At 44.4% G+C, this 11508-nt stretch overlaps 2 non-coding genes across 2 annotated transcripts; both read right to left on the bottom strand.

Annotated features, from left to right (window-relative positions):
- Positions 1–6464: 6464 nt before the first annotated feature.
- On the bottom strand, positions 6465–6538 carry TRNAN-GUU (transfer RNA asparagine (anticodon GUU)). The gene has a single exon. It is a non-coding gene; the product is annotated as a tRNA-Asn (tRNA).
- Positions 6539–8730: 2192 nt separating this feature from the next.
- TRNAV-CAC (transfer RNA valine (anticodon CAC)) lies at positions 8731–8803 on the bottom strand. Its single transcript has one exon. It is a non-coding gene; the product is annotated as a tRNA-Val (tRNA).
- Positions 8804–11508: the final 2705 nt, after the last annotated feature.

Below are 11508 nucleotides of genomic sequence, written 5' to 3'. Positions count from 1 at the left end.
TAACAGGAAACTGTCTATTTAAAGACTAAGAAGGACCTATCTTCCAACCATTGAAGGCCTAAACTTTCCCGTTCCATGGCAGTCTCCACCAAACAATAGATTTCAAAGCTACCAACATAGTGTATACACATGTGAATATGAAAATCATACTTCAACATTAGTAGTAAAGAGATTATTTTTGAACTAAAAAAAATATTTTTATACAGTAGGTTCTTAATAGTTATTTGATATATATTAGTGTATATATGTCAATCCCAATCTCCCAACGCATCCCACCACCACCAACCCCTCTGCCGCTTTCCCCCCGTTGGGGTCCATATGTTTGTTCTCTACATCTGTGTCTCTCTTTCTGCCCTGCAGACCGGGTCATCTGAACCATTTTTCTAGGTTCCACATATATGCGTTAATATACGATATTCGTTTTTCTCTTTCTGACTTACTTCAAGTAGTAAAGACATTTTGAATGAGTTAGCTCACATGGTTACTAATAAAAATGGGAAACAGTTATTAGGATGTTGTCATTAAACAGAGGCAGGATTTATAAAAAAGCCAGAAAAGAGAAGAGAGGAAACACACAGACACACACACACACACACAGACACACACACACAAAGCCTGAGAAAGGGGAGTTTTCCCTTTCCTGGAGGAACAGATAGCTGAAAGCCATCAAACAGCTTATCAGGAGGGTTTAATCTAGTGAAGTTCCGAGCTAATCAGGTAAACGCTTTTGGCTATGTGTGGATGCTCAAAAATTCTTGAGAGTTTAGTGGTGAAATGCATGTGGCGGCTATTCTTTGTGTACTACCTGCCAGTGTCCCCCTTTGGCACCTGTGAGTTAGTTAAGCCTAATTGAACTACTTTCCTCATCAGAATTTCTCAATTTCATATACCGCCCACATTCCTTTACTCATATTTATTCTTAAAGAGCAGATTTGTTCATGAACACTTGGTTCTCTCTTTGACACAGTATTAACAGTGGAATGTCAGCTTAAGGTAATGGTTGTGAGCAGCATATGCATAAGTAGTCAGATATCCGATAGTGAAGGGAAGCCAAAAATCTGAGGACAGCAAAAATATCACAGTAACTACTTTGAACTTACTTTCCCTCCTAGCCCAGGACAAAGCAGAAGGAAAAGTATCAACATCACTTTACCAATAACCAAGTGGCATTAAACTTTAAAAAAATGAGGCATAATATGCATAAAGTACAAAGAGTGTACACTTCCCAAACCATCACCAGTGTACACCAACCTGAATAACTGATGAAGCAACCTAAATAACTAAGGTATGCAAAATTACCAGACCACAGAAGGCTTCCTCATGACTCTTCCCATGCAAGAGCTCAGAGTAATCACACACATACCCCTGCCAACCTCTCTGCCTGTTACTTTCACATAAATTGAATCACAGGGCATGCACTGGGTTTGGGGGGATGGAGGGGCATGGGTCCGACTTCTTTCACTCAACGTTATGTCTATGAAATTTAACCCTATTTTTCACGTAGTTCTTTGTCTCTGTGTGTATGCCTTGTAAGAATATAACTCCACGTAGTTTTGAACTGTTGGACATTTCAGTTGTTTCCACTTGAGGATATTCTGAAATGGTACGAACATTTTTTTATGACTTTTGGGGGACATACACATTTTTCTAGAGCACCCCATTCCAACAGAATAATGCCAGTGTTGACTTTCAAAATAATACTTTTGAGCGTTTCCCTGGTTGCGCATTGGTTAAGAATCCGCCTGCCAAGGCAGGGGACACGGGGTCGAGCCCTGGTCCGGGAAGATCCCACATGCTGTGGAGCAACTAAGCCCGTGCACCCCAACTACTGAGCCTATGCTCTAGAGCCCGTGAGCCACAACTACTGAGCCCTCATGCCACAACTACTGACGCCTGCCCGCCTAGAGCCCGTGCTCCGCAACAAGAGAAGCCACCACAGTGAAGAGCAGCCCCCAATCACTGCAACTAGAGAAAGCCCTCGCCCAGCAACGAAGACCCAACGCAGCCAAAAACAAATACACAAAATCAATTTTAAAAATTTATAAAAACAAAAATATACAAAAGTTGGGGTGGGGGGTTTGTTTTTTGTTTTTTTCCAGCAAAAAGCGTTTATTCAGGAATAGTGGAAGAATGGCAATTCAGGACAAGCAAGCTATAGCAAAAGCCATAGGCAAGTCCCACAAACAAAGGAGAGGAAGGAACCTTATTTTACAGAGAGAGAGGAGGAAGCTGAGGGAGGTTGTTTTGAACCCAAGTCCACTGGAGAAAAGTGAAAGTTCAGGGTGATGACGGTTTCTCATTGCCAAGTTGCTGATTTCCTGCAGGAGATGCAACGTGCCTGTCTTTCTGTTGGGGCCTGTAATCGGTGATTCTTCCTGTTGATGCTTCTTCTGTTTGGGTTTGTAATTGACGATACTTCCTGTCTTTGAACTTGAGTGGTACCCCATGAGAGCTCCCACTTCTGGTCTCCCGACTTCATCTGAGTGACGTTTCCCTTTATTAGTTTTCAAACCTGTCACAAGGAATTTTGAATTTTCTATTTTAATCTATTTTAATGTTTTAGGAGACTTACTACATCAAAATATTATCATTACAACCTGTGGCCCTAGCAACTTTCAAGTGTTCAGTAGCTACATGTGGCTTGCACCTATCATATTGGAGAGCACAGGTCAAAGGTATAGCACAGCTAAAAGTACGATTTCTGGGCCACAGCATGTAACTGTGTATGTATGACCCTCAGTGGATGCTGCCAAATTTTCTTCCAACCTGTGGAACTTTTTTATACCCTTTCCAGAAATGAATAAGAATTTCCAGTGCTCTCCATCCTGTCACCATTTGGTTTTGTTTGTCCTTTTTTTTTTTAAAGTAAGCTTCATTGAGGTGTAATTTACATAGTAAAACCTGCCAACATTAGATTATTCTACATTCTTTTCAATGATATCATTTCTTTGCCAAGCTGGATTTTGGTGCTTGCTGTGATAAAAGGCAAGTGCCATGCAAAAAATGAATGTGTAACAAGAAGCAAGGAGGCGCTTTGAGAAGGTTTCAGAAGCCGTGCAGTGCGCATCATGAAGGTTATGATTCTGACGTGTCAGAGCAGTGAAAACACAAGCCACTCTACTGAACTTTTGTCAAGGGAACACATAAGAATAGCCACAGCACCAGCCACAAACCTACAAACTATAGAAATATATGTGAAGCCAGAAAACAACAGCATTCCCCAACGAAAGCACTGTTGTCGACCGACCTATCATGAAATTAGGGCAAATGGATAGGACAAAGACAGAGAGAATTTGCAGGCAACCAAAGATGATTCGTTAATTAAATCAATTTACTGTTAGTCAAAGGATTGAAGTTAACTCTAGATCTTGAACTTGTAATTTAAGCTGACGCATGTTGGAACATGGGAATGTTGGAATCATATATTGGTATATATGGAATCATATATTAGATGACGCCTAAAAATATTTACCAAAAATTGTCAGTGGAATAATTGAGTCGTCTGGTTTCTAGAACTACAAGTTTTCATTCCTCTTTAAAGATATTAGTATATTTAATGTACTTGACTAGTATATTTAATATACTTCAACACATAAATTTAAAGTTTTAGTCGTTGAAAACTTATTGGATACGTTTGCTTATTTAACCAGTACAACCAGTACAGGAAATTTAGGAAGTCCAACGTAACTCAGATTTTCAAGCCATAATAAAGCCAAGACTTACATAACAGTATATTATACCACCATTATTTTCTACATCAGAACATAATCTGAAAATATATATATAGTCGTTTTTAGACCAAAATGATTAAACCAATCTAATTTTTCTGAGTAACCTCGATAAAAGCACATGACATGACATAAACATTTTAAATGTCATTATATGTAAAATGTATAAATTATTTAAATTGCTTAAAAGTATTAAGGGTCATCTTTGTAATCCATTTCATTTCGTTTCTCACTGGTGTTCCGAGGGATCAAGACCATTAATTTAATCTACAGCTAAATCTGTTATTGTTCCTTGTCACCAATTCCACAACAAAATTTTTCCTTATATAAATACCACATTGAAAGCATAAGTAGTAAAGCATTCTTCCCAGAAATTCTTAATTTTCTTATTTTGAATTTATACGAGTGATTATTACTTTCCTGAAATTGATTGGGGAACTGAGTTTTAATTAATTTAAATTTTTAGAGGCCTACTTTGTCTATTCTCTCCCAAGGAAGAGAAAGTATATTGTTTTGCTTCTGAGAAGATATATTTAAAGGCAAAAAAAATTCATCAAACTAGTGGGCATTATTTAAGGTGAAAGCAGAGGCAATGATAGGTTTTAAGAGCAACTGACAGTGAGGGAAACAAAATGAAATAAGTAAGCCACATTAGGTCCTTGAAGGAAGCTCATTAATGAAACTCGGAGTAATTCTGTGATATGCTTTTGAGTCTCCAGGGTATGTATCTGTGCATGAAGTCATTGCTCCTCATCCATTTTTATTAAGGACCGAACTGGCTTACAGTTCTGGAAGGTTTAAATCTTGATTTGTAGGGTTGTCACAAGTGCTCATGTTGCTGACTTTGTTGCTTGTTTGTAATGCTATGACGCTCCTCTGCTTTCTGTAGTCTGATTTCAGCCATCCCTGAAGGACATTGGTTTGAATTTTTTCAGTTATTTAGAACCTTGAGTATACCAATGAAAGAAAGCTGCCTATTCCGTGCTAAAAATTCCATATTCTTCCTGTATTAATCCCCCTTATTAATGTTGAGTTCCTTACGAGGGAAACATTGAATATTAAGATCGTCCTTATTGTAGCTACTACACTTTTGCAGTTATTGACAAGGGTTGACTGGGCCCACGTGGTTCTTAGCAAATAGTGGAAAGACAAGAGGTGGACAGCTTCTCACTGCTGCGGTGTCTCATACCAGGAAACACCAGAATCCTCAGGACAAGCATCAGACAAAAAAGACTCATGGTCCGGATTAGCTGTCATCTTCTACCTAACAGGGACTGGATCCCTGTCAACCGCCACCCAACAGGGATTATCCCCAGAAGTTCACTTCCTAAAATTAAAACCAGAATCCCGCACTGAGACGAGAAATTAGTGATGCACAAATGAGAGGGAGAGAGAGAGACAAAATCCGTGTCCAGTAACCACACAGTATGAAAAAGCCAAAATGCTCCATTCCTGCACATGAGCTAGAACAGAACAGAGCAAACACGAGCCAATAGCTCTAAGGGTCCAGGTCTGAAGCACGAACTTGTGGGGGGCAGGATTCTGTTGGCTCCCACGAGGTGTCTTAGATGGGCTAATTTGTATCGTCACAGCCAAAAAACAAACAAAAAACGGTCAAGGAATAACATAGAAACACTTATTCCCATGCGAATTCCCCATTTTATAGGAGGAAGGACAGGCATTAGATTGTTTGCATCAAATTAAAAGTATAACCAAAATGTATAAATAAAAGAGAAAAGGGGAGAAGGAAAAAACTTCTGGGATCAGCGAGATTCTTCTCTTTGGATAAGTTGCTTGGCAGGACGTTGTCAAAGAGGTCACTCTGGGCAGTCTTCTCTGGACCCTGTTGACTAGGTCTGCAGAGAAAACCATTACAGTTATTGGGAGACTTTAAAAATATTGAATGTTGAGCTTTCGAACGTATGCAATAGAATATCTCTGTGTACTGCCCACAGGGTCCCCCTGTTGTCCTTCCCCTTAGTTATGTCGGGAGGGCACTGCTCCCTTTATTAGTTAGACTACCATAGAGAGATGTATAGAAAGGTTGCTGTGTTGGCAAGTAAATGAAGAAAGGGACATTGGAAGACTGGAAAATAAAATGGAATATGATTCAGTGCCACTTCTGTGGAGGGCAAACTTGAAGGATTTACCAACATTAGAAGCACAGAAACACTAAAGGTAGCACTTGCACTTGCAGTTCTCTACGCTCTGGAAACACCTGCACGAGTGGTCAGAGGTGTGTGTACAATAATGATGGTTGCAGCCTATTCGTCATCGTGAAACCATGAAACCAAATACTACACAACCATGGAAGAAATGCCTTTATCAAAAAAAAAAATGCAGAGGAGAATTATGATGATGAGTTCACCGATAACATCATTCATAGAACAATTACTAACGTTCACAGCTGAAAAATTTGAGACACATAAAATATAACTTTCTTGTCCAAGTCTGTAGACTTGGCAGAATAAAGACTATCCCACCAGACCGTGGCTTCCTCGATCTCTTTCAGAAGGCCGTAAGTTAGGCAAGTATAGGGTCCAATAGAGACGACAGACAATAGAGCTGGGAAGGGGAGTGTGGCCCAAGACAGGCAGCAGTCGTGAGGTGGATAGGACCCCGATTGCAGTTCGGTAAACTTTGTGGGAGCAGAAGTACAGGGGATAATCAGCATGGAACACCTGCAATGGTAATCAGCACGGAAAACGCTGAATGGGTTCTAAAACCTCTACCCACCGTCCCTGGGTGGGCTCGAACCACCAACCTTTCGATTAACAGCCGAACGCGCTAACCCATTGCGCCACAGAGACAGCAGCACGCCCCTCTCCTGGCCTCTCTATGGAGTAGACAGACACTGACTAATTCCTAGGATGTGCCGCCTTTCTCGCAGGAAAACGGTACCAGTTCCAAAGCTTCGGAAAAACGGAAAGTTTAGAGCAGCCGATCCCACTGGACCTGAGACTGGGTCGAGGTCAGGAAAAGACAACACTAAGCACTATTATCATAGGGCAGCCACCCATGCAGACAATTCTGACAAGCACTTGAGAATACACCCCCTCCCTTGGACGCATTTCCCATCTGGTCCTCTCATCCTCCCACTCACTACAGGGAAGGATTCGTCACCTTTGTGTCCTGTCAGAACCCTTTACGCTCCGTGCAGGGCACAGAGATCCAGGCAACAGCCAAGGGGCAGCTGCACTTCCCAGAAGGGCCTTTCGCGAGGTAGGCGGTTCCAGCGCTCAGGCTGACCCAAGACCCCACTGCCCGCCAAGGCAACCGGGAAGGAGACCGGAGGGCAGCCGGTCCGGGGGGATTCCTACTAGCACAGAACGTGCCTGGCCTGCACTTCGGGGGGAGCTGAATAAAACTCCTCTGGAAGCTTCTCTACAGCCTGAAGAGAACGGATTTCAGGCTCCTGAAAGGGCAAGGGGGCCTCCTCGCGAGGACAGAGGCTTCCCCTGGTCTTGGAGGACAAGTCCCGCAGAAGCTGCCTTTGAGAGACACGCCAAACGAAAGGAGCAATCTTGAGTGGAGAGGTCTGCACGGAACTCTCAAGTGGTGTCGCCATTCTTATGTACGGAGAGAGAGTGAGAAACCCAACGTGGGAACATGTTTACTGTGCACTTACGTACAGAATATACGATGTTATTCCTCTTGCAACTTTCTTGTATGTTTCAAAGGGCTTTGGTTTTGGTTCTTAATGAATGTTTGGAACTCGAGTCTCCGATTCTCTTGGGATGAAAACGCGGTAAATAAGACTTCGGGTTTGTAACATGCAGGGGGAAAAGAGCCGAGGCGAGAGCCGGCCAGCCCAGGCTGTCCATTACATCTCACGTCCTCCAGCCTGCGCGATGTCAAGGACCCTGAGGCCGGCACTCGCCGGCATTTGGGGACTCAGTGCAGAAGCTCTTCTGCATCTGAACCTTGAAGCAAAACACAGCTCTGGTCGGGGCAGGAAGAGGAAGCCTCCTGCCAGTGGAGACGCTGAAGGGGAAAAAAAAGAAAAAAACTTTTGCAGAGGCTTCCCTGACCGGGAATCGAACCCGGGCCGCAGCGGTGAAAGCGCCGAATCCTAGCCACTAGACCACCAGGGAACCATTGAGGAGCCCCGACGTAGCGTCTCCAGGTGAAAGTTGTAAAAGTCAAGACTAAACTTCAGAGACCCGGAGAGCAGGAACGGAGATTTCCCAGAAGCCCAGGGCTGAATGCAGCTGTGCAAGGCTCCCAGCCCTTGCCCGGCTGCTCATCGCCCTTCACCTCTCCAGTCTTGGGCGACGCCTTGGGCCCTGAGACAGGACACAAGGTCCGTCCTGGTCTAGCTTCAGCGCTGTGTGCTGCCGAGCCAAGGTCCTGCTCTCTTTCTGAACCTCGCTTTTCCCTTGAGTCAGGTGCCGACTGGGATGTCAGCAGGGGATGGGCGGATCCGTCCACTTCCTGATCTCTGCCCTGGCTCTGGGGGCTCTCCTGGAGACGGCACCGCGACGGGCTCCTTCCCCTCCGCGACCGGCTCAATTCGTGGAGCCTGACATTGTTCATTTCCGTGTCTTTGGCTCGGGTCCCCGGTGCACAGTCGGGTTCGGTCTCTTTTGTGGCGTCACGCAGATCAAACTGTTGCGTAGCTGTGCCGAGGTGGGGGAAAGCCAAGTGTGCTTCACAGGGATGAACTCCTTGGTTTTCAGAGACATAACTCGTGTGAACATGTGGAAGAGGTTTAGGCGCCTGCTTAGTAGGTGAGGGGATTTCCGGATGTAAAACTGACCCGAAGTCAGCCTTGTCCTTTGCCCACTTGGATTAGCTGGCTGTGGCCTGCGCTCCGCGGTGCCTCAGAGCAGAGAAAGGCGGGCGGGTTCCTGGTGCTGAGCAGGCTCTCAGGCAGTAAGGGAACTCCTGGCCTGTACCTTGGGGATGGAAACTGAGGCTGCGCCCGCCGCCTCACCCCCTGCCTTTCGCCCGTTTTGGTTTTTGGAGTGGGAAGGTAAAAACTTCAGAAAGGAAGAACGCTTGTTTCCGCCCGGTTTCGAACCGGGGACCTTTCGCGTGTGAGGCGAACGTGATAACCGCTACACTACGGAAACACGGCGGGTGCTGCCGCTTAGTGGCGCATCCCTGAAATCCGTAGGTCCTGCCACCACTATCCTAGTCGCCAACTTTTTAAACTGCAGAATGAACCTTGAAGCCCCGAGATCTCTCAGGCAAGGAGACTGCGGCTTCCGACAGGCCCTGCTTTCAGGGTTCCTCGCCTGGCCCGAAGGGAGGACCCCCGAGCCTCCCACAGTCGGCCTTCGGGCTCCCGCACCGACCGCAGAGTCCTCGGATCCACGGCTATGCCCCCGAGTGCAGGGGTCGCCCCCGCTGCTGACTCCTCAGCTCCCAGAAGCCGCGGGAGCCGGGGGTTCGGGCAAGTGCCCTTTGGGCCTAAGGGGAAAAGGTAGAGAATTAGGTTCATTCCAGTGAGCTTCTCTCTCTCTGGAGCGGATCCTGTGGGTCCTAGCTGCATTTCTCCAAAGCCTTCAAACAGAATTGCTTTCATCCAGACTGGATTGAGTCGTCTTCAGGGTGAATGCTAGCTTGCTACAAACACTCCGTCATACCTGAAGGAGGAAATCTACAACTCCCAGGTAAATTCTATTTTCTTCCTTTGATTTCTTCAAACAACAACAACACCCACAAAGACAGGTCACTGGTACATACTTGCACTTTTCTTATAATACTTAAGGTATGTCTGACTATCTATGAAAAGCTCTTGCTATAGAAACATGTGCAAGAGATTGTCTACCATGAGCTAAACGATCGTCATGCCTGCCCAAGGTCCAAGAATCTGATGAAGCTGGATCCAGTCCCCCACTGCCTTTAGATCACCAGTTCGATCACCATCCAAAGCAACCAATTTCCCAGATGCAGGTCACTAACATGAGGGAGAAGAGGTCAGCTAAACATTTAAACAATCGCAGTTTGTTCTGGGGAATGTTGAAAGTCAGCAGTGGTACAGTTAGAAGGGGAAATAAAAGACTTCATAATAACGATAATACCAGCTTGCTCGAGCTTTACTCAGTGACCAGCACTGTTCCTCAGTGCTTTACTGTGGAATCACTTACTAAGTCCACATAACAACCCTGGAAGATAGTGTAGGACTTTACCACCCCTTGTTGCAGATGAGAACACTGAGGCACGGAAAAGCTGAGCTAACCTTTCCAGGGTCTCACCACCACCACCACCACCCCCCCCCCCGTGACAGTGAGAGCCAGCACTCAGACCCAAGCAGTTTGCCTGCAGAGCCCCTCCCCTTGGCCACCATGCTCACGGGTAACTGAGAAAACTTCACTGAGATTTGCATCCCTTCCTTGTTCAACCTCCAATATATCAAAAGGAAGAGAAGATTGAAAGGTAGGCCTACAAACCTCCCCAAACTCATTAATGAAATGAAGAAGAAGAGGAGAAAGAGTAAACAGGACCATTGGAGAAGCAACGACGTTAGACGCAGAGAGAATGACGATGCGTTTGTTAAACACATACTAACTGGAAACTGTCTCTTTAAAGACTAAGAAGGACCTAGCTTCCAACCATTGAAGACCTAAACTTTCCCGTTCCATGGCAGTCTCCACCCAAGAATAGATTTCAAAGCTACCAACATAGTGTATACACATGTGAATATGAAAATCATACTTCAACATTAGTAGTAAAGAGATTATTTTTGAATTTAAAAAAATATTTTTAATACAGCAGGTTCTTAATAGTTATTTGATATATATTAGTGTATATATGTCAATCCCAATCTCCCAACGCATCCCACCACCACCAACCCCTCTGCCGCTTTCCCCCCCGTTGGGGTCCATATGTTTGTTCTCTACATCTGTGTCTCTCTTTCTGCCCTGCAAACCGGGTCATCTGAACCATTTTTCTAGGTTCCTCATATATGCGTTAATATACGATATTTGTTTTTCTCTTTCTGACTTGCTTCAAGTAGTAAAGAGATTTTGAAGGAGTTAGCTCACATGGTTACTAATAAAAATGGGAAACAGTTATTAGGATGTTGTCATTAAACAAAGGCAGGATTTATAAAAAAGCCAGAAAAGAGAAGAGAGGAAACACACACACACACACACACACACACAAAGCCTGAGAAAGGGGAGTCTTCCCTTTCCTGGAGGAACAGATAGCTGAAAGCCATCAAACAGCTTATCAGGAGGGTTTAATCTAGTGAAGTTCCGAGCTAATCAGGTAAACGCTTTTGGCTATGTGTGGATGCTCAAAAATTCTTGAGAGTTGAGTGGTGAAATGCATGTGGCGGCTATTCTTTGTGTACTACCTGCCAGTGTCCCCCTTTGGCACCTGTGAGTTAGTTAAGCCTAATTGAACTACTTTCCTCATCAGAATTTCTCAATTTCCTATACCGCCCACATTCCTTGACTCATATTGATTCTTAAAAGAGCAGATTTGGTCATGAACACTTGGTTCTCTCTTTGACACAGTATTAACAGTGGAATGTCAGCTTAAGGTAATGGTTGTGAGCAGCATATGCGTAAGTAGTCAGATATCCGATAGTGAAGGGAAGCCAAAAATCTGAGGACAGCAAAAATATCACAGTAACTACTTTGAACTTACTTTCCCTCCTAGCCCAGGACAAAGCAGAAGGAAAAGTATCAACATCACTTTACCAATAACCAAGTGGCATTAAACTTTAAAACAATGAGGCATAATATGCATAAAGTACAAAGAGTGTACACTTCCCAAACCATCACCAGTGTACACCAACCTGAGTAACTGATAAAGCAACCTAAAT

The sequence above is a fragment of the Balaenoptera ricei genome, chromosome 1 (genome assembly GCF_028023285.1).
Source record: "Balaenoptera ricei isolate mBalRic1 chromosome 1, mBalRic1.hap2, whole genome shotgun sequence".
NCBI lineage: Eukaryota > Metazoa > Chordata > Mammalia > Artiodactyla > Balaenopteridae > Balaenoptera > Balaenoptera ricei.
Note: the sequence above shows the minus strand (reverse complement) of the source record. Positions and strands in the feature narration are given on the sequence as shown.